Source organism: Acomys russatus, chromosome 4, assembly GCF_903995435.1.
Source record: "Acomys russatus chromosome 4, mAcoRus1.1, whole genome shotgun sequence".
NCBI lineage: Eukaryota > Metazoa > Chordata > Mammalia > Rodentia > Muridae > Acomys > Acomys russatus.
This window is the reverse complement of record NC_067140.1, coordinates 73615590-73639205: the sequence shown is the minus strand read 5'-3', so window position 1 is coordinate 73639205 and position 23616 is coordinate 73615590.

Genomic DNA, 23616 nt, shown 5'->3' with positions numbered 1-23616 from the left:
CGACTTCTTTTAATATGACTACTTGAAATATCAAACTTCCAGATATGACATAACTTTTGGCTCACATGACATTCCCCTTGGTTTGCAGCACTTCATGCAAACACGCTCGTTCTTCCTCCACAGACCCGCAGATTCCTTGTAGTGAAGCTGCATGCAGCAAGGGCCCATGGGATTCCAGAAACACTAACTTTACTGTCAGCATCTTCTGAAGTGCTTCAGGAAACTTTGAAATGTAAGAGCAAGACCTTGACATTACAAAAGTCACCCAAGTCCACTCTGGATCATTCAAAAATGGTAACTACCAACAAATATCTCTGTGTTGTTAGGAGCAAATTATTCGATGACATGTCAAACTGAGGTGGCAAGATAGCACACACACCAGAGTTTCCTAATACCCACTCCAGTTCTGAGACATTGTGCTTAAGTTCTCTAGCAAGTGGCCTAGCTATAGGATTAAAAAGAAAAATAAAACTGCAGTAGTAAGAAAGATTATGTTGTTAAGTTGGAGAACTCCATAAATATTGTTATCTGTTATTGTCTTCTTTCTTATTAAAGGAGCTAATAAGTTGGGAGGCTGCCAACAGTGCTCTCAACAGAGGAAAATGAATTTTAGGTAACAGATCGAAAACACCCAATCAACAGTGCAGGTCTGATGTCCCCCAGCTCTACAGCTCTAAGGCTGTTTTCTGTCTTGCCTTAGCAGCTGTGTTTCTACCTGCACCCATGTCTGGTAAAAGCAGAAGTCCTTCCTGTTTCTACTGCTAGCATTTGTTGTTACATCTGAGAGGTTTCATGTGTGAGCCAGGAAAAGCCTTGGGTAGACATGGCAGTTTGGATTTTCTCTTGCACCAACATACTGTATGATAAAAATCAGGCCTGGTTAAAACATACTTCTTTATAACTGATCTTTTTAAGAATGTTGTGGGGGTGCTTAATGGAATATAGATGTCAGCAGTCAGAAACAAGATAATAGAAATTTAAAAGAGAATTAAGATCTTAAATGGGCACTATTGTAAATTGTTTTGCTAAATTCATGAAATGTAACACAAACTCAGGTTGAATAAGCAAGTTAGATTTGTTGAATGAAACTAAGAATAAGAGCTATTGCAAACATGTTTCATTAACACCATCCTGATCACAAAACAAAGCTGAATAGCATATTGGATCCTCTAATCTCTTCTGTTTGTGTTAGTTACCTTGCCTTTTGCTGTGATAAAATACCACAACCAAGGCAGCTGATAGAAGGAAGAGTTTATTGAGACTCATGCCTCTAGAGTGAGAGTCTATAATGGTGGGGGAGGCATAGCAGCAGGCAACTGGCATAGGAAGCAGAGATTGTATCTTCAACTGCAGACACAAATCACAAAGAACAAGCTGGAAGTGGGATGCTGCTATGAATCTTCAAAGCCAGCTCCCAGTGATATACCTCCTCCAGCAACCCCATGCCACATAGATTCCACAACCTCTCCAAACAGCACCAACATCCATGACCAAGAGCTCAATACATGAGCCTGTGAGGGACATTCCTCATACAAACCACTACACTGCTCTACACTCCGGGATTAATATTCCAATGTTCAGTCCTCAAAGTAAGCAACACTAACATTCCCTGAGAACTTAGAAATGGAATTCATGGTCTCACACTAGACTTATGAAACAGCTGTGGAGGTGAAGCCCTCGGGGTAGTTCATGCACCTTGACAGACCTATGTTATGTGTGGTACACTTCTGGGACTACTCTAGACTCCCGTTATCATCTGTGTGATCATCTGTGGGGTGTTGGAGCTACAAGTCCCCAAACAGAATCTTCTCTCACTGCTGCCTTCAACTGAACCACCATGTTTAGAATAGGAGGTGCTTCAGAGATTTTGCTAATGCTGTGGATCCCAGACAATGATTACCTGATGTGACAGTGCAAGTGTCCAGGCTCATGGCTGCAGTGTGCGAACTGCTACAGTGCGGGCCATACTCCAAAACTCTCCCAGGAAACAAACGTCAGTTATAATCTGGTTACCTATAGCCACATACTGGCTCAGCCTGACTTTTCTTCTCATATCTCCTCTTCCCTGTAGCGACTTCACGTGGTCGTTCTGCCTCAACACGTATGTGTCTGAGTCCTTGTTTCAAGCTCTGCTGCCAGAGAATCTGCTCACTTAAGACCATGGAAAACTCCAGCCAGGTGCTTTAGAACTATAGAAGCAGAGTTGAGTAGTTGTAACAGACTAGCAGTGTAGCTCACAGAGTGTAAGACAGTAAGAGAAGAGCCTTCTGTGTTAACTGGAAATATTAGCAAATATCAAATGGGCGAGAGCTAGAAGAGAGGAAAACACTGTGGTTACAATGTATTATAACAGGATGCGCTGGAGTTCTTGCCCACGTGTCCCTTCCCAGTTGTACATGTAGCAGCATGTGATAGCTTGAAATTAACTCCACAAAAGGAGTTGGCAAATGGAACAAAGGAGATCATGCACACGCAAACACATACACACACATGCACATACACATGCACGCACATATACACACATGCATGCATACACACTATTAGATATTAATCTTGTGCTAGCATATCACTGATCATAAGCCAGATGTCAACCATGAGGAACCAGGACTCTTTAATAATAGAAGATGAAAAGGGAATACAGGTAACTATTCTTTCTCGGCTGAGATTTCCAAGTACATGTGAAAGTGCATTGTAACTACAAATGATGCTTTTTTGTTTTAGTTACACAAAATTTAAATAAAACTTAGCAGTACTAGTGATGACGGAATCTTCCTGAAAGTATGGTCAGTATTCCAGCTCGCAGCCTACGTGGACAGTGTATAAGATGCCCATATTGGTCTCTACTTCTCTATTTATGCCCTATGTGGCCACTGTGTGATTAAAAAAAGAACAGTATAATTAGTAGAATGTATGGTTTCCAGGGACAAATCATAAGGCACATTATGGCTACTGCTTTGTGTCTTGGGATCATTAATTCTCAGGGATGCCATCGACCATGGTAGAATTACCCTGTAGCAACTCTCTGCAGTAGACCACAATGCCAGGAACTTAGAAGTGGGCCTTCTATGTCTAGTTCTGCCACATTGGCCACAAGACAGTCCTCAGTTGAATTCAAAATGATCACTATCACCAGTCAAGAATTTTGGATAAAATTGTTGAATGTGCACTGTGACCCATCAAAGAGACGGCTGGCCATCTGATGTTGCTTGTCTATGCAGCCACTAAGGCCCATCCTCCTTACGAAAATTCAATGACTCTTTGAATAATATTTTTAAGGATTTAAATGAATTTTTAACTGAGTTATAGTCTTTGGATCTAAATGTTGCTTGCGTAGATTTTTTTTTCACATAAAGCTGTCTGATTCTTATGCCAAAAGAAACAGAATCTTTATCTTTATACTTTCCATGTTTGCTTTAATTATGTTATTTAACATTGAGAAAAGCTGTCAAAGAATTTGTAGGAAAACTCATGAAGTAAAACACAGCAAGTACTTGATGGCCTTAAAATGTGGCACCAAAAACTTAGTAACAGGTAGAACAATGTATTGTTCCTGGATGCTAGATGTGAGAAGTTTAGCTTGAAATTTTTACCTCATTCTATCGACAAAGTGAAGTTTTAGGTTGAAAACACATTGCTAATCAGACTTGTTATGTCAGAATCTTGGGTCTCTTTTTTCATTTTTGCCCTTCCTTTCTTTAGCCTGTGGCTTATTTTTGGTTTAAAGTAACACTGTTAGCATAATCTGAAGTCTTATGGTAGCTGTTATTTGTGTACATAGTAAGCTGAACAGGTAACATTTGCAAAGGCTGAAATCCTGGCATCACAGTAAACTGTGTGTTGGGTCTGTCTATTGCATTATTTCCTGTTCTGGCAGCAGAGACTGTCCATGCCTGGCCACCTTGGAACACAGCTGTCTTGCTAAACAAGACCCACTGTTGGGAACTCAGAGGTATAGTTTGATATGTATACAAACACTTAGTCCTTAAGAAATTAGAAGAGAAAAACACAAATATTTGGAAATAATTCTTTCTTATATGTTTCACCTCCAAAGTAAATATAGACAGAGGGAACACAGGAAATGGTCAGAAGTCAGCACAAAATATAGTTGAATAGGCAACATCTAAACTAGTCAGTCTCCAATGGATTAAACACTTGGAATGTAGGATTAAGGAGATGGCTCTGAGGTTATTGCTCTTGCAGAGCACCCATATGGCAGTACACAATAATCCTTAACTCTAGTATCAGATGATCCAACACCCTTTCCTAGACTCCATACAGACACCCAGCAGGCATACAGTGCACATGTATTGCATGCAGGAAAAATACTCATAAAATAAAATAAATAAATCTTAAAAATGGAATGTAACACACTTGAGTATATAGACTGACAAATCACAGCTTTAAGATATTTTCAACATAGAATTTGAATCAAGCACATGATGGGTTCTGCATATTACAACTGCAGTTGGAAACCAGTCCTTTAGTGCACCTCAGTCCCATTAGTTCAGATTCAGTGTTGATGTACGAAGGACTGGAAAGCATTGATTTGCTGATTTAAAGAAGATGCTTGTAGGCCAAATAAAGCTGGAGTTGATAGCACTGCAAGGAATAGAAATTACTCTGGTCACACATTATTTGTGCTGTAAACTGCCCAGACTTCCATAACGTTGTACCTTTGCCCATGACTTCAGATTTTTAAAGGTGAGTGTGATCCTAAGCTCGGTCTGAAAGAATCACCAGGGGTTCTAATACAAGCTGTGCTTGTATCATACTTTGAAAAACTGCTGCTCTTAAGTTTCTGTACCTGAAAGGAAGGCAGTGAGAGCCATTTCCCTTTGAGAGCTCTGGCAGTTTCATGTGGTTCTTCCAGAGACTTCTATTCACTTCTGTCTTTGCTGAGAAATGGGTAGTCCAAGTTAGTGCTGCAGAGTCCTTTCATTTGTTCTGTCAAGATAACTGGTTGTGGCCTTTAAAATAAGACAGGTACTGTAAAATCCAGGGAAACACAGAAACATAAGTTAACTTTTATCACTACAATTTTTTCCAGATGTCAATGAACAGTTTTCACAAGAAAATTTTCTTCAGACTTAATCTTGTAATCAGAACAATGAAAACATAAACTTAAGGTGCCACTCTTGTTGGTTCACTAGCCATCCATGGTGTCATCAGAGGCTAACACAAACAAATGGGCCTTGGGAAGGAGCTCTGTAGGAGCTTGTTGCTCACTCGGCTGTCAGTTATTTCAGAAATCATCAACTACCCTTCACCAGCCAAGTAAACACCAACTAAGGGAGGCAGCTGCCCGGGTTTTCCCTTTCTCCTCCTTTACGGGCAGACATTTTAGATATCTTGTTATCTTCATTTGAGTTTAAGAGTGGACTATAAATGCTCTAATGAAAATTGTTTAATTGGCAGGTACAGAAAACATGAGGAAGGCAGGGCCAAGAGACAGCACGAGGAAGAAAATCTTGAAGGATGCAGGTTCATTAGCAAGTAAGTCAGTGCCTGGGAGCTGAGGCGCCTTTATCTATAATTGAGGAGACTGGAAGTAGGTTTGCAGTCAGCTCCCCAAGGAAGGATGGTCTGGGTATACTCATGCCATATGTGTGCCATGTCACCCGTGTCCCATAGAAATGGAGGCTTCTTTGAAGAGTTTTAGGTTCCCTTTTATACATATGGAGCATGCTCATTGGTCAGAAAAAAGAAAAAGAAAAAACACAGTAACATTAAAATCCTCAAGTAGAAAGCCCTTTCTGCTTTCAAACAACACTCTTTGAAACCTGAGAGGTAAAACCTGAAAGGTTTGGGAGGACCTGAATTAAGGTGAACGTCAGCTATACTGTTAACCATGGTGACCTTTGAGCTCTTGAACATTGTTGGTTCTGGAAACTTCCTTTCCTGCCAATTAGGCTTCTCCTGAGTATGCTATCAAGTCATGGCATTGCCTTTCAAAGAATGCCCCTGTCTAGCTCTATGTACATTATAACCCTGCATCAGTCAAGAATTAAATTTCTGGGCATAGCACAAACAGAAGACCAAAACCCAGATCAACATCTGTTAAATTGCTTGGCACTGCTACTGATAGGAATGTCCCCAGCTTTAGTTGGCCCTTCACAATTCCACGTGGCCTTGTAGGTCGCATCCTTTTCAACCTCCATTTTCTACAACAATGATTCCAAAATGTATCCTTAACCTCTTCTTAGCCCCTTCCTCTGAGTTTCCAGTCTTTATAATTGCTGTTTCTGATCCATGTGTGGTAGAACACACGTGTAACATCAGCATTTTTTCCCTTTTCATGGAAGGGGCTTTCTGTGGAGACTGCCCCTTTACAGAAATATGAGCACAGATGGTAGCTTACTCACCTTCCCTCCTGGCAGAGAGAACAGTACACACCCAGATTCTGGTCATCTTGGAGTTTACTGGATGTTTTGAAGTCTACTCACACCTGAGTTAAGTTATATCCATTCTCTTTTATACTTTGAAAATATGTATTTTTATGTATATGAGTTCTTGCATATATATCTGTGTACTACATATGTTTAGGCATTGCAAAGGCCAAATATGGAAGTCAGACCCCTGGTACTGGAGTTGTAGAGGGCTGTGAGCAGAATAACAGATATACACCTGTACACGCATACATATAAACCATTCTCAAATCAACCTTTCATCCTCCAGACATGGGTAACACTTGAAAATATACACCCTGTAAAATTTACATAAATTGAATTACCCTAAAACTTAGTGTCTTACAGAAATGCATACATGTATCTGTAATCTGGAACACTGGGTATGGCTCACCTGGGTCTACCTCAGAATTTATGCTGGGTTTCAGTCAAGGCTCTTGGCCAACTAGGCTTTGGTAGAGGACAGAATAGTCATTTCTGAGAAGATTCATAGACTAAGGACTTGGCAAAAGCCTGTGTCTTTTGGGTACTCACCATAGAGGCCCTCAGTTTTCCTCAGTGTGGTGAGCTCTTACGGTCACCAAAGGGTCCTCATGAAATGACAGCTTGGACACACACAGTGTGGAAGGTAAGAAAGTATGTAGAAAACTGTGGTATGTCTCTAGTCAGTTATTTTTCTCTCTCATTCTACATTTTTATAGTAAGTTATAAATTCATTCTACACTTAAAAGGGAGGACCAAGCCTGAGACCCTTGAAGAGAGTATGTTAAAATATACTCTCTTTTTCCCACCTATTTTTCAGCATATTACCCTGTGTCCTCTTCTCTCTTAATTCCATTGAGGTAGCTTCTGCTAAGACCAACTGTTACTTCATAATTTGTAAGCTGACACATACAGATCTGAATGTTTTGTTCTTTCTGCCTTTCTATTAGTCTTGTTTCTTTGCTTCTTAATTTTGTAGGTAGTAACCTTTTAGGTAATGTTCATTTTTCATAGTGTTTAAGATATACGTACAGGCGTCGATAGCTACAGATAGACTTAGAGGTAAAATAATGTCCTACTGAAAGGTCAATATCCCAATGCTTCGGACCAGAGAATAGTTTAACTTTCATGGAAAAAGAGGCTTGGTGGCAGACTTTACTAAGAACCAGGTTACCTGAATAGGAAATCGTGGTCACATGAGCCCTTAAAAACAGGCTGAGGTCAAGGGGATCACAGGGATGTGATGCAAGAAGTTCACAGCATGACAGATACTACCCGCGTTGACTTTGAAGACAGCAGAAAGGATGGGTAAGAAGCTGGCAGAGGACAAGAATTGTCAGAAGTTGACAATCAACAAGGAAAAGGAGCTGTCAGTGCTACAAATACAAGACACTAATTTCTCTAAACAATCTAAGTGAACAAAGGAAGATATCCGCAGAGCTCCTGGGAAGTCGGACATCCTGCAGCCTCCTAAAACCTTCCTTTTATTTCATGTGTTTTGTTTAATCGTTTCACTTATGAAGTGCAATGTGGTGGTTTGTTAGAAAGAATAAAGCAAGAGAAGTAGTAGAACAAACTCACATGTGTATGTTTTGTGTAATAACATTTTAAATGTATTCTCTTAGAGAAACAATTAAGCACATTAGATGTTATTAACCATTGTAACTATAGTAGTTACTCCTGAGATTTTTTTAAAATGAACTGGAACATTCCTCAATTATGAAATACCCTCTCATCCAGGAAAATTAGTAATGATAATTTTACTCTCAATTTAATCTGAAGATAAGTATAGTATATTACTTCTTGTTCTTGGTTTATTTCAGTTAGCATCATGCCACACAGATTCATTGATATTGTAAATATCCTTTCTTTATAATTACTCAATATTATCCCTCCCATCCTGTGTGTGTATATATATGTATATATAAGAGAGGTTTTCTGTAACCACTCATTTTTTGTTGAACTCTTTCTTCAATGTGTTATTTTGGTTATTATAAATAACACAAGAGTTATGTCTTGACACAGTGACTCATGTCCCTTGAATATATTAATAGGAATGGAATTCCTGTGTAACATGAAAATTATTTTTTAATTTATAAAGTACACTCTCTGCTGTTTTCCAAAATGGCTGTAGATATTTATGTTCCCATCAACAGCGTGCAAGAGTTTCTTTTTCTCTATGGTTGGTCAAACTTACTGTTTTTCATAACCTTGATGAAAACCAATCTAACAATTTTCTATAAATTAAGCTTCTTAGGCTACCATCATATGTCTAACTGGGGAAGTATAGTTGTGGAAGTTAACTGATGTTTTAGCTTGAACTTTACCGTAATTCATTTTGACAGTAATAAAGGACTAGAGTCTGGTGTGGTACTGTCTTAGCACTGAGGAGGTAAATGCGAGAGGATCAAGACCATCTTCAGTTACAATAGTGAATCTCAGGCAACCGCCTGTTACTTTGTTATGTACGTACTTTGCATACAATATTTATCACTTTTTTGCAAAAAATCTTCTCACTATGTAGCCCAGTTCAGCCTTGGATTTAAGGCTCTTCTTTCTTTCCTTTCAATGCTGGGAATGTAGACATAGCCCATCAGCCACAGCGTGTCGCATACCTTTGAAAGAGTCTCAGTGCACAGGAGCTTTGCTAATGCAGCATGAGTCTGGAGCTATCATCTCTTTCTTCTGTGTTTATGTATAAAAGAAAATCATTCTCAGTACATCAAAAGCAAAACGGCACTTTCTGCTCGCAATATGCATTTAATTTTATTGGAGTGTGTTATTTTCTCATTGACTTTCACGTCTATCCTATCGTGCCTTTATTGCTCTGTTTCTAGTCTCTTTGTTTTATCTCCTTGTCTGTCTATGGGTAAATTGGCAGTCTAGTCCCTTAATCACAAACTTTAATAATGGCAGTTGTCACTGTACAGGTGTAGACCCCCTACTTTGCTATCCAATTATCATTACTGTGATCCGTATTCTTCCTTTCAAGTTTTAAAATTGGTTTTCACGTTCCTGTTGGTATTTTGATTGGGTTGTATTGAGTTTATAGATTAATCATGAGAGAACTGACATTTTTGCCATATTGAAGTTTCCCATCCATGAACTTGGTTTATCTCTCAATTACTGATGTCCCTTTTTATGACTTTTCATACCAAATTATAATTTTATCTGTGTAAGTTCTGTCAGTATTTGACAAGGTATCTTTTAAAAAGTTTGTTTTCAGAGTGTGGTGAGTTCCTGGTCCCTAGATGTTTTTAATAAGGATTTATCTCCAATCCTTGCTCTTAATTTTAACAACTTGTTTGTGTATCTTACATTGACAATTATAAGATTCATAGCATGTATAAGTAATGAATATGTTGTTTGTTTACAATATTTATATCTAAAACTTTTCTCTTTCATATTCAAGAACTCCTTTTAAGATACTTTATGAAACATTAAAAGGAGTGTACATGGTGTCTTAATTTTGTTGCAGACTTCATATCAATGTTATGTTCTATTACCTTCAAGAATGCTATTTGTTCTATCAGGTTTTAACAGGTTTCTTATTATTAGTTAGCAAATATTTATTTTTAATGAATAAGATGATGTTTTATTAAATAATTGCCTACTTATATCAAATTATTGTTCTTTTAAATTTATTTGATGGAAAATTACATTGATAATATTTTTTAAAAGAGAACAGCTTTCAGGTTCTTGATGCATGTGTACAAATGTCTCTGTGATTATCTGGACTCATTGTACTAAAGACTTCGAGGTACATTATTCAGAAGTTTTGTTTTCTTGTACTATTGTCATTAAATTTGCATCTCAAGTTCACATCTGCCTGCAAGAAAATATAAACTAAGAAAAATAAAAGAAAGGAAGGAAAATGGAGAAAAGAAACAAAGAAAAAAAGGAGAGAGGAAAGGTTGCTGGAGGGAGTGAGATTTGACATTTGATAGTTTATGTTTAAATACTTATCCCTGGGGGGTATTGGAAGGTCTAAAGTCTTTTCTTTACTATCTGCCACATGCCTTGGTATTCTCATGGTCTTTAATGATGAGCTATCAAATTTTCTTTCACAGTGATGGAGGCATCTATGGTCCTTGAACTTGCAATTCTTGTTTCACACATGTTTTTAGCTGGCATGTCTTTTTGTGGAGTTTATTATTTTATTATTACAAAATACACTCTTTTCTCTCCTATAATAGCTTTTGTGTTTTGGCTACAATTTCAGTGAACTATTCCACTTTTTTTATGTGTTCGTTCTGTAGCTATCTTTACATCTAATGTGGATGTCCTTATGAAAGACATATGAGTGTTTTATGATTTTATTTTTAATTTCTTTTTTAGAATCCACCTTGCTGATAGGCCCATTGGATGGGGATAGGGAGTTTTATTAATTTACTTTGAGAGAATCTACTGCATAAGAAAAATTTACAACTGACATTATGTTGTTTTCTGTATGTCCCATGTATTTTGTTGTTCATTTTCCCCTTATTGGTTTTCTCTATATTTAGTTGATTTTCTGTAGGTATACATTTTACTCTTTTTAATTTTTCATGTATATTGTATATATAGAGTCTATATTATTGTCATAAGAACTATATTTATAAGGATGGCATATAGATAAAGAACACATGAATCCTGAAAGAAAATAAAAAGCTGTTTTTCTAGTTTTAATTATGTCACTGATTTTTCACTGCATTAACAGTTTAAAAACATTTTTATTATCAGAGTTTCTTTAAGTCTTGCCAACAATGAGTCCTCTGGTCAACAACTTAGGTGGGGAAATTGCAGTGTCAGTTGTGCTACGTCTTCACCTGGAACTTCTTGTTTCAGCTTACTTAGGTTGTCAGTAAAATGGAGTTAACTTTGACTCAAAGACTGAGCATTAGTGCTTCCTCTTCTGACTATAACTTACACTTGCATCCTACTGGGGACGGCCATTACACAATGTTGCATTTTACTACGTCAACGTTAACAAGAAAATCTCTTTTTTTTTTAGTAGGGTCATGTTAAGGGATTACATGATTAGGTCAGCCATAGGCCCTGGGTAATCTTTTATATTAACTCAAGTCAAGTAATTGAGACCATAATGATTCTGCCAAAATCACTCCTAATTACTGTGTAGTATAATCTAATTACAAGTGTGACAACACATCATGTCCCCAAACCCCAACCATAAACAAGGGTTCAGAGCTATTAAAGTGTTGTGCACTGTGTTGGTTCTTAGAATTCTTCAAAATACAGATTTATTTATTTATTTTGGCATATACATTTATATTATTACACATAAATAAAATAAATTACATACAGCAAAAAGGACCCCAAAGCAATCAGGAATTATGTAAATGTTACATTCATGGTGTTTTGGTTAAGTGTATTTGGCAACCTTGAATAAAACATCTTTCCTATAGTATTGAGTCTGAAATTCTGAATGTAAATCAATATTGTATTTTATCTCTCTCAACTTAAAACATCTATTTAGAGCTAAAAATATCTTGTCCGCTAAATAACTAAGCTTAATTAAAATGACTAAACTATCTGGTCTTCAACCTCATCAGAGACTTAAGAAGGAATAAAACTTAATTACCTGAGAAAACCAGAATTGCAGGTGAGCAGCTTCCAAAATGAAAAAAATGACAGAGACAGTTTGGTAGGATTCATTCCTCTCAGCATGCTGTATGCTGACATCCTGCATCCTTCATGGTCCAGCCTCAAGTGCCTCAGTTGTTACTCATCAGAACAGGACAGCTTCAAAGAAAGCTTCTGATTCCAATTGGTTCAGCATTTCAGACTGTTCCACACAGGACTCCTATTAAGCCTCAAATTTCTCAACATTTGGAAACTGGACCACAAATGCTATTCTTAGCTTGTTTCACCATTTCTCCCAATTTTATTTGGGCCCCTACAAAGGTACTGCTCACCACAAATCAGCCAAAAGAAAACTTAAGAAAACGACTCCCCATTTCCCCAAGGGGGGTTGGGTAGGTCATTGTTTGCTCTCTTGGGCTATGGATGTTTATTTTCATTGGGATTTGTTTACAAAATATAGATTTTAAGACATTTGGTCTTAATGTAAATGAAGAATATGAAGATATAAATAAAATAGATGGGAGTGGGAAGGGTAATGTGAAAAATATAGCAAAATAGAAAACAAGAGAAGGAAGCAACAGTTTAAAATAAAGGGCACACATAGGATAAGACACTGTGACCTTTTGGATATGTGTAAGAACTGGGACCAAGTACTGCAGTCCATATATATGTCTTTGCTTGATGGTAGATTGGTACTGGGGCTGGAGTCAGGTCCTTATGCATGAGAGGCAAGCATTTCACCACTGAGCTACACTTAAAAAAATACCAACTTTGACTTTAGAAGGAATGTTTGGTCAATTCTACTTTTAATCCCATTTTAGTTGCAAGTGAACATTATGCTAAAAAACAAACCGCATGAAAAAATTTTTAGACCATGCATGTGCCCTGAAGCTTCAACTCCAACTTAGCTAGCTGTATGATTCTTTCATCTCAAAGGTTTTCCTTATCCCTAGAGTTAAAGGCACAATGTGAGACAGCAATTACAGTTTTTAGTGAAAGTCAGTTTCTCATACGAACCTCCCAGGATGCTTGCATATTCCATAGGATGGCCATCTGATCTAACCTAGGAAGTGTGGTCAATGAGAAAGGGTGGGCACCAAGAGACATCAAATTATATGAGCATGCAGCCACTCGTTACAGTTTCTCTCAGGCACACGAAAACCCAGAGTCTGTGCAAGGATTTCTGCTTGGCATTCAGAGGTACAGCAGGAACACCAAGCTCTCTGGGAAAAAACGTACATGACAACACCTCTTCTGGCAGCATGGGGCTCTCAAAAGGAGATCAACACATCACAACAGATCTTTCTTTTGATATGTTCCCTTTTTCTAGATCCACTTTACAATGACAAATTAAGACACTTGTGCAGTGAACTCTGACACTGGTGTGAACACAAACATTTCTGCTTCTACATAGTTTTTCTATTATTTTTTTCTGGCCTGGCTCTTGAGTAATAATCTCAGATTTTCTTTGTAATCAACCTATCAACAACAGTGACAGAGAATAAACTCCTATCCTTCCTAGATTAACTGATATGCTTTCCCCTGGAAAGGAGGCTTAGGCATAAAGCTACACTTCAAAAAGAGCAGGTATAGGGAATCAAACCTTGAATGCCTATTTTGAAACTTTATTATTGTAAGCTAACCTTGAAACATGATAGCATTCTACACCAGCCACAGCTTGATAGTAAACAATCAACCACCATGTTTTTTCTTCTATGACCATGAATGTGCTTGGCCTGCTTAATTTTTTTCTGTATTTGGATGCACACTGTGAATCTTTACAAAAGACAGGAAGAAAATAGCACGTAAGCAAAATGTGTCTTAAGTTTTTTTTCTTCAAATTCAATTTGTAATTTTGTATGAATTATGCAGAACCCCCTGCAGCATCCTGTGATTTTGTGTATTTAATGTAAATTGACTTCTATGCCCAACGTAACACAATGCATAGATTTGACTCTTCATTTTAAAAAATCCTCACTGCAGATTTTCAAAATCTTTCAAAAGTATGTTTGTTTCATTCATCAAGGATGTTGCTGGTTTCTATTTTATTCCTGGAATTTTGATTGGCTTGGAAACATAAAATTGAATAGTATAAACAAAATCTGTGCCTTCAAAGAACATTTAACAGTTCTTCTGAAATATTCGCCAATCATCATATATCTGTCAATTTTGATCATGATTTTCTAGCAGAATTTGATGAATAGCCAGTAGTTGATTCTACTCATAAGGCATTTACCTGCATCAAATACATGCCAGAAGCCATGCTGAAATTATATAAATATATGAATAACAAAAAGTTGGTGGGCATTCTGGAGGCCAGTAAGATTGTGAGTTCAAAGCCAGCCTAATGTGAGACTCTGAACCCAAACTTCAAGGACTGGGGAGGGAGCCCAGTGGGACAGTGTTTGCTTGACATAGAGTAATAGATCAAGGTTTTGTTTTTGTTTTGCTTTTTTTAAGACAGGGGTTTTCTGTGTAACCTTGGCTATTCTGGAACTCACTCTTTAGATGAGACTGGCCTCACATTCATAGAGATCCAACTGCCTCTACCCCCTTGAGTGCTGGGATTAAAGGTGTGCACAAAGTTCTTAAACTTTCCATTCATGACCCTTTTAACAAAGACACTTTCATAAGCCCCAGATGTGTAAGTATACAAGAAAAGTATGTAATTAAACCTACTCATAGCTGATAATAACAATATATATATATTAAAGCAATTCTTTGTCATTCTTAAAATTTTAGTTTTATTACAGATGAAACAAATCTATATACTATTGAGCTGGAAGTGATTGCTTGCTTTACACAAAGAATTAAATTTTGGATGAATATTCGATATTCTTGGCCTCAGAGCATTTTCAATGTTTTGGAGATTTGATAATTATTTTGAATTTTTAATAATAAATGCTGAGAATATTTTTGTGTGGATGTATACTAAAGACGTTTTGTTTAGGGCTATTTGAAAAGTTAGAACTTTTCCTTAATCCCAGTATACAATTCCTTTTATGATTTTCATTTTAAATGAAACTCAAGTTAACAACCTAGATACACTTTTGGAAATCAAGTATTCCACACAATGTAATTCAAAGTAGAAACTGGAATGCTCAGTAAAAACACTGCAGTCCATCTCACACAGTAGGCTCAATTGTAAGGCCAGGGCTTCTGGGCAGTGTCCATTGGCACGATCTGCTGTGGTGATGGGCACCGTACAAAATGTGCATGCTGCACATCCAGGATGAAGGCTGCTATGAAATCCTACAATGTAACATGGGCAAGCCCTACCAGACACACATCAGATTCTTTGCACATTTGATCATAAATCAGTTTGGGGTCATTGTATACTCATTGTTGCCAGATTTTTTTATAAAATAGTTTTTATATTCAGTTATGTGACCCTGTAGAGGGCTATGACCCATATTTCAAGAAAACATATAATTGATTCAGAAAAGTAAAAGAAATCAGCAGCTAGTTATAACAAAATCAACTTTAAAAGCACTTACGAATTAGGCATACAGAATAACTTTTTTGTTTGTTTGGTTTTTTGAGACATGGTTTCTCTGTGTGGTCTTGGCTGTCCTGGACTCACTTTGTAGACCAGGCTGTCCTTGAACTCATGGAGATCCACTTGCTTCTGCCTCCCGAGTGCTGGGATCACAGGTGTCCAACACTGTGCCTGGGTACAGAATAGGCTTTTTTGAGGAAGAATTTTAATTTTATAATGAAGAACAGAATATTTTAATGATCATATTAGGAAGAGTTATCCAGAACACAGAATCAACAAGATGCCCACACACACGCACAAATATGCACACCTTCAAAACCTTACAAATCAGACCAAAAGAAAGCCCCGGAAGATATAGAGGTATTAAAAAAAATAAAGAGCATATGTATCTTCGCTAACTTAATTTACCAATCAATCCATCCATTTATTGATCATCAGCTGTCTGCTGATCACTTATACTCCTTCTATAATGTTAACTATGGAGAACTCAGACAAGATTGAACAAGGCAACTTTCTCAGAACAATGTCCTTGGAAAGACCTGAGCTACAGCTCATAATATGGGCCTGTATACAGCACCCAATGCATTGGAACCACCTAGCCACCATTTGCATCTAGAAGTGAGTGTGTCAAATTCACCATGCACAAGCACCAACGTGTAAACTATGGGATTAAAAAAAAAAAAAAAACCCCGATGTACGTATACAGAAATAGTAACACTGCAAGAGCAGTCTTCCTAAATATCCAGGGTTTTGGGCTGTTACCAAGACTTCTAAGCTATAGCTCCTAGCTATGGAGCAAAGCTGTGGGGAAGAAAGGTTACCAGAGAGTAAGCGCTTGTGTTTGAAATTCCTGCAGGCTAAAGTAAAAAGCCACCTCTAGAGACCTGCAGCTTAAAACAATCAGTTCCTTGCAAGTATCCTTGTGTCATCCTACAGTTCTGCTAGGAATGAGGCCCCAGTCCTCTCCTCACACCTTGCTTATGTATCTATCGTCCTCTGTGGGTAGGAAGGCTAGAAGTGGGTGGACTGGGCATTTGGGATGACTATTCCACTGCGCTTCTCATCGCTCAGCCTGGACGCTCAGCCATGCACACACAACCAAGGCAGAAAGCAGAATTGTTGAAGGACTCCTAAATCCCAAATTCAGAACCAGAAATGTATCTATGATGCCTTTTACTGTTAAAAAAGTACCAACTCAATAGAGAAACTACTCTCCTCCTGCCTCCCCTTTTGATACAAGGCCTTGCTGTATAGCTGTGAGAGTTTCTAGGTAGACCAGAGCAGCCTCAGATTTGTTTCAGTTCTCTGCCCTCAGCCACCTGAGTACTGAGATTACAGGTGGGAGCTACCATGTTAGGCACTGTTCCTCTGTTTATTTGAGCTGTCAAAAGTATGTGGATTCACAAGGGAAGAGTAACAGCAGGTGTTTGGGGTGCGGGGAGGGGGCTGTTTACATTACCATTTTCCAACCACCGCCAGTCTAAATGCATTCTGTGCTTACTAGATGCTCAGGCCATTTTAAAAAGAGGACAAGGACATTTCAAGAAGACACACCATCATTTTATTCCATCACCCTACAACCTTTTCTGTTGCTTTCAATTCCCTCATCACTTCCTATACTAATTTTCTACTTTGACAAATTCTATTTCAACACTGACCTTTTAATTTTTTTTCTCTATTTTCTTTAGTGCTCTCTAGCTTCATGTCAGTCCTATACATTAATTGGGCCATGAGGCAGTTATTAGAGACATTATCATATATAAAATTTCACTCTCTAGTCTTCAGATGACTATGGAAAGGAAAATGTGTACATTATGAAAGAGATTGGGAGGGAGGAGGCAGTACAAAGTCTTTAAGTATGAAGTCTGCAAGAAATAGCACCCTTGCCACCCAGTGGACATTTCTTGGAACTGCATATGCTTACATTTCTGATTTGTGATTATGGAGAAGTTCTGTTACTGACACAATTGTATCTGTATGTTAATCTTTAGTGAATTCTAGCAAACAATTTTCTAGAGTGGTTTTACCAATTTATATTTCTAGTCCTCTGATTTTTCAGTAAATTATTTTTAATTATTGCTTTTATTTTTGAGACTATGGTCTCACCATTCTCCCTTGGCCCCTTCCTCCCAGTAAACGCTCCCATAGTCCAATCTCTGCTCTTTTTCAAAATCATGCCCTCATTTTTATTTAATTGCTGTTACATGCATGTGTTCATATGTATATCCATGTATATTCCCAAATATAACCTGCTTGTGTGCATGTTTTCAGGGATGACTATTTGGTATTTGATAATCAATTGGTGTGGTCTTTCCTGGGAAAAGCCACTTCTCCCACTCTCAGCCTTCCTTATCTGCCTGGAGTTCTTTTTGAAGAGCTGGGGCCTCGTGAATTTTCTTCTATACACTTTGAATATCTATTGTGAATTATTTAGGAGTAATTACAGACGGATAGGAGGATTTTAAGAAATGTACTAAGACGTCTTGGACATGTAACTTCCTAAACCTGGGACAGAGTGTATTGTAAGGAGCAGACTAGAAGTGTAGTGGCCTGAAAATTGCTTTGGCTAATGACTTTCAAGTATATAACTAAAGTATGGGCTTTCTGTTACCACAGTTGGAAATTACTCTTTGACATAGCCTTACGGATGTCAAATTCCCTTTGTTTTTGTGAAAGTAGCTAACATGATCTTTCAGTAAGGCCCAAAAACATATGATTAAATACTGTGGCAAAAGCAGCTGAAAGGAAATGGTATTTATTTTAGCTTATAGTTCCAGTATACAACACAGGAAGCATCTGGTAGTTTGAAGCAACTGCTCACGTCACATCTATAGTCATAAGAAAGAATTAAAGGTAAGCATGGTAGTACTTAGCTCACTCTCTCTACTCTTGTCCAGTCTAGGGCCCCCTTGCTAGTCCCCACAAGTTAGCACCCACAAGTGGACTTCCTAATTAAAGTAATCAAGATAACTCCCCACAGACAAGCTAGAAGCCCATCTCTCAGATGAGTCTAACTTCTGTCAGTTTAACATGCTTAGCACTGTATATCTAACTGATGTAGTATCAATAGCCATAGTATCATCCCATCTAGGGATCTTAGGCATTTTTTTGTCTCTACTATAGGAATGGGATCTGATATTTAAAAAAGACAATATAATTTTTCAAGGGAATCAAGGTGAGAAGCTGCAGAGCTTAGTTAGCATGAAAAACCTGCTTCTATAGTTCAATTCCACATAATGAGAACTTGCTTGATAAGACTATTATCTTCATTGTTTATTATATTTTACTTAGCTCATTAATTTATTTTCTAATGAAAACTACAACAATGACTTGCAAAGCATGGCTTCAATGTGACACTTCTGGTACATAGCCACTCTGCTTCCTTCTTCTAGGTCAGTGTGTACATTGTCAGTTCTCTCTGCATGGTCAGCACTTGCTTAGGCCACCACCTGTATCTCTAGATATCTGAAGAACTGCTCTGAACTACTAACCTTCATATGTGGAATATTTCTATATAACAGGAAGCTATCTTTCATTCATTGGCCTCAAATACATCAAGGGGGGGGGAAGCCTTTGCTTATTAGAATAAAGGTCATGTCTTCCTTGATTATAGCAATTCTCAGAGCATGAGAATTTCCTAATGGTTAAATACATATTAAGTTTAATTATAGATAGATGAGCATGTAACATTCAGTCTATGCGCCAGTGATCTATGGAATGCCAACTTGCAAGAATATTGCAGTTTAAATTCAAGGAAGGTGAAAAGGCCTGGCCAATCACAAGGGCAAGTGCAGAAGCCAGTGCCAAACGTTAGGCAGGCAGTTAAGATGAGCACGAGGTAGCACATCGCTCTATTTGTTACTCATCAGCAAACACAGAAAAAAATGAGAGCTAGATTATAGCTCCGTGGTGTATTTTTAAAAATGCATAAATGAAAAAGCAGAAAGGCTGAACAAGAACCAGGGTCGTGCAGCCAGCTAAATTGCTGAGTTGTTGGACAGGGTCCTTCTGAATTTAATCCATCGTGCCAACAGGGCATCACAGGAACTAAACAGATAGGACACTAATTCAGTAATTTTAAACTTTAGCATGCATCAAAATCATAGGCAGCTTGTGCCCTCGCCTAGAACATCTGATGAGCAGGCTGGGCTAGACACCCTGAGGATTTGCATATCTAAGTAGGTCCCAGTTGAGGAGGCTGATGCTGACAGCCCATGGATTGTCATGTTGAGAACTACTGCACTAACAGGTCAGACTTATTCTAAGCTGGATCTCAGATGCTACTCAGCAAGAGGCCTGAGCTGTCCCTCTGGCAGACACAGCGTATGTTTTTGCTAGAAGCACACAGCTTAATTTTCAGGCCTGGTAAGAGAGTATTAGAATGTCAAGGAATTAACTCAAAAGCAAGGCTGCCGTGAAGAAACCAAATTTGCAAAGATCACAAAGAAATGCAGGCAGTAAATCTGACTCAGTGTCAAGAATTCAGGGTTTGGACAGGATTGCATTTGGGGACCTTGTGTCCTGCTCTTCAATCAGTTTGCTTTTCACCTTTCTTCCAAGAACTGAGCAAAAGGTTTTTGCCATTGTAGGTAAATGCTGTACAGTCAGGGATGCAGGCAGAGGATTCAAATGGCCTCCTGTTGTTCCCATGGGAAGATTGTGTTATCAGTAAGATCCTCTCTCTTAGATTCTGAGCTTGTTTATGTAGATCACTACCATAGAAATGCATGGCTACATTCTTCTCTGTGTTAGTTTTATTCATCTGGTGACTAAGAAGAAGTGGAGAAGAGGTTCTTTCCCAGCAAACAAAGGGGCCAAGGAATTGCTTTATCAGACACTGTTTTCTTCAGGTGCAGTGAAAGGCAACATGTCTTCCTTATCCCGTCTTTAAGAATGTGCAAGTGCAAGGCTCAGCATCGTGCATGCAATGTAGTGAAAGAGCAAAGAGCTCATCACTTCTTCCCCTCATCATTTCTGGTCCAAGCTTCAGCTGACTAGAGCTCCTAGGATGTTTGTCATCTGGGACGCAAATCAGTTTATAAAACGGATGGTCTCTGAGCAGTGGTTACGTATGAGGGTGAAGAACTGTATTGTATTTTAGAAATTACAAGGGAGAGATAGATGAGAAAGAGGGAGAGGGGGAAAGAAGGAACTGGGGGGGCATGGAGGGGGACAGGGAAGAAGGGAGGGAGAGAAAGAGGGAGAACATGGACTTGCCTAAAACAATAAAAGTTCGTTGGTGGAAAGCGTTGTGAATTGGAAATGATGGTAAAATCTATAATGGCACTATGCCAGTGTTGATTGCTTGGATTTTTCTTTTCTTTCATTCTTTTTAAGGGAGCTGTGATTGTCTCAGAATTATGGATTAGAGTAATTTAAGATACAAAGTATGTGGCAACTTTGAACTGTTTTTGTCACTTTATCTCAAAATAGTTCTTCTTAAGTAATGAAGTAATTAAAAAGGCTCTCTAGAGGCTGTGGTCAGTTTGAATATCTGTATATGGGACAAATATTTATTGTTTAAAGGTAGATTTATTGCTTGTTTCTCCCCAGGAACAGCTTAAAGTCCTCTGGAGACAAGCTTTGGCCGAAAATCTTCTTTCTCCATTCCTCTGCATGGGTGAAAGAGGGAGGGAGGGGGTAATAGGAAGATACAAGTGAGGCGATAACAATTGGGATGGAATCTGAATAAATTATTTAAATAAAAATCTTGAATAAAATATTAAAGAAAAAAATGAAGGTTGCTCACCAGCCTGCCTTGCTGTCTTCATGTGATGTGGTCTGCCCCTGGGAGGGGATTAGCTATAATGTGCAGAACGTCCAGAACAGAAAAACCTTTCACAGTCCCCTCTGCCCTCTCTTCTCTGTGTAAGTTGAACATACTGAAAATCTAGAACCCTGAAACAGACTCAGAAATCAGAAACTCTTCAATTCTGAGGTGGTGCCTCAAGTGGAAACACTTACTTCATTGGACTGTGTTGTATGCAGAGCATGGCTACAAACAGTCCATGACAGTCCCCTCAGGCTATGTGCATAGATGCATGTGACATGTCAATGTTCCAACTTGGACCCTTTCTCTGAGATATCTAATTATGTAGATACTACTTTCCTCAGATCCAAACGGGCCCAGAGTGTAAAACACCCTGCTTCTGAGCATCAAAAGTAACACCCTAGGGCTGTGCTTCTTACCGTTCCCCCATGCTGTGACCCTTTAATACAGTTCTTCATATTGTGGTGGCTCCTAACCATAAAAATATGCTGTTGCTACTTCATAACTTTAAATATTCTACCGTTATTATTCATGATGTCAGACATATAGGATACCTAATATGTGAACCCCCAAGGGTTCGCAACCCACAAGTTGACAATCACTGCCCTAAAGAATTAATGCAGGAGGAAACAAGGCTGAACAAGCACAAGGAGATGCCTCCTATAAGCTGTTAAGCTTAGACTTGGAGAGAATAAGCAACTTTTGGTTGGTGGAGTTGTTAAAAAATTAAATAAAGATGCTACTTATCTAATTAATGGAGCAGCGTGGCAGCATGCTATGGAGCTTAATTAGGCAATGCTGTTTTGAACTGAGCAACATTTAGCTCTGAGAGAAATCCCAAAGGATGTACATATTTCAAATTTGACTTTTGTTGTGGATATTTTGAAATGATGCTCATTAGGACCTGTACACATGTTGTCTGTTTACATGCACTTCTTATGCAGAAACTGTAAGCATCTGGACAACAGGAAATGGTGCTGGCCATAGTACCAGGGCTTAGCGCAGCAGTGTTCATTTAGTGCAACCTAACAACGTCAAGAAAATATGGAAATCACTTTCACAGGATGAGGTTTTCATTGTCGTTTCTGGACAATCACGCTGTGAGTCTGTTTGATCCTCTTAAAGTTCAAAACACTATTTTATGCATCAGCTTTCTCTAAGGCAGTAAACTACACAGTGCTTTTGCCCCACTGTGTGTACTGCCCTGTACAATTAAAATGTTTGCCTGGTATGGAGTCAATGCAAAGCAATTACTTGATGAATTAAGGTATATTGTGAGAACTGGCAATGGTTTTGTGATGTTGCAGTTTTCATAAGTAAGGACCATTATTTTGTATTCTTCAAGGTCACTGTGATGGTTATACTGTCAACTTGGAAGGATCTAGAATCACCCAGAATTCAAGATCCTGGCACAACTCCAAGGCAGTTTCTAGATTTGGATACTGAGTCAGAAGATCCGTACTTAACCTGGGTGTTATCATTACATATACTGGGGCCTGGGCTAAATAAGGAGGAAGAAGTGAACTGAGTACCAGCTTTTATCTCTTTCTGATCCCAGACGATGGAGGCAGTGTGACCGGCTACCTTACACTCCTGTCATCAGTCCTTTCCTGCCATGACAGAATTGAAACTGTGGCCCAAAAATAAATCTTTCTTTCCTTAAGTCGCTTTTGTTGGGTATTTTGTCTGAACAAGGAGAAAAGTAACTAATGTAATCTATGGTAACATGGAGTTGCAAAAGCAGAGTGAAATCTTTTTTTTTTTCTTTTTTAAAAATATATTTTATTAATTTATTCATATTACCTCTAAATTGTTATCCCAACCCTTGTATCCTCCCATTCCTTTTTCCATCCCTCCCATTTTCCCCTTACTCCCTTCCCCTATGACTGTGACTAAGGGGGACCTCCTCACCCTGTATATGCTCATAGGGTATCAAGCAGAGTGAAATCTTAACTGGACTCTGATCTGTCTCCCACCTAAGCTCACTTTCAATCCTTTCACACCTAGAGGAAAGACCTTGCTACATATGAGTGTCAGTGGTAGAGTGTGCAGTTAGCATGCTCATGGCCTAGGATTAGATTTACAGGATAAAAAGCTAATGAAAGAAGAAAGGAGCAAATGGACGAATAAAGAAAGTTAGGAAGGAGTGAGGGAGGAAGGGAGGGGAGAGAGGAAGAGAATGAGTAAGTAGGAATGAACTAATGAGAAAAGCTTATTTTTTTGTTTTGTTTTGTTTTGCTTTTTTTTTTTTTTTTTTTTTTTTTTTTGGTTTTTCAAGACAGGGTTTCTCTGTGTAGCCTTGGCTCTCCTAGACTCACTTTGTAGACCAGTTTGTTCTAGATCTCACAGAGATACACCTGCCTCTGCCTCTGCCTCCC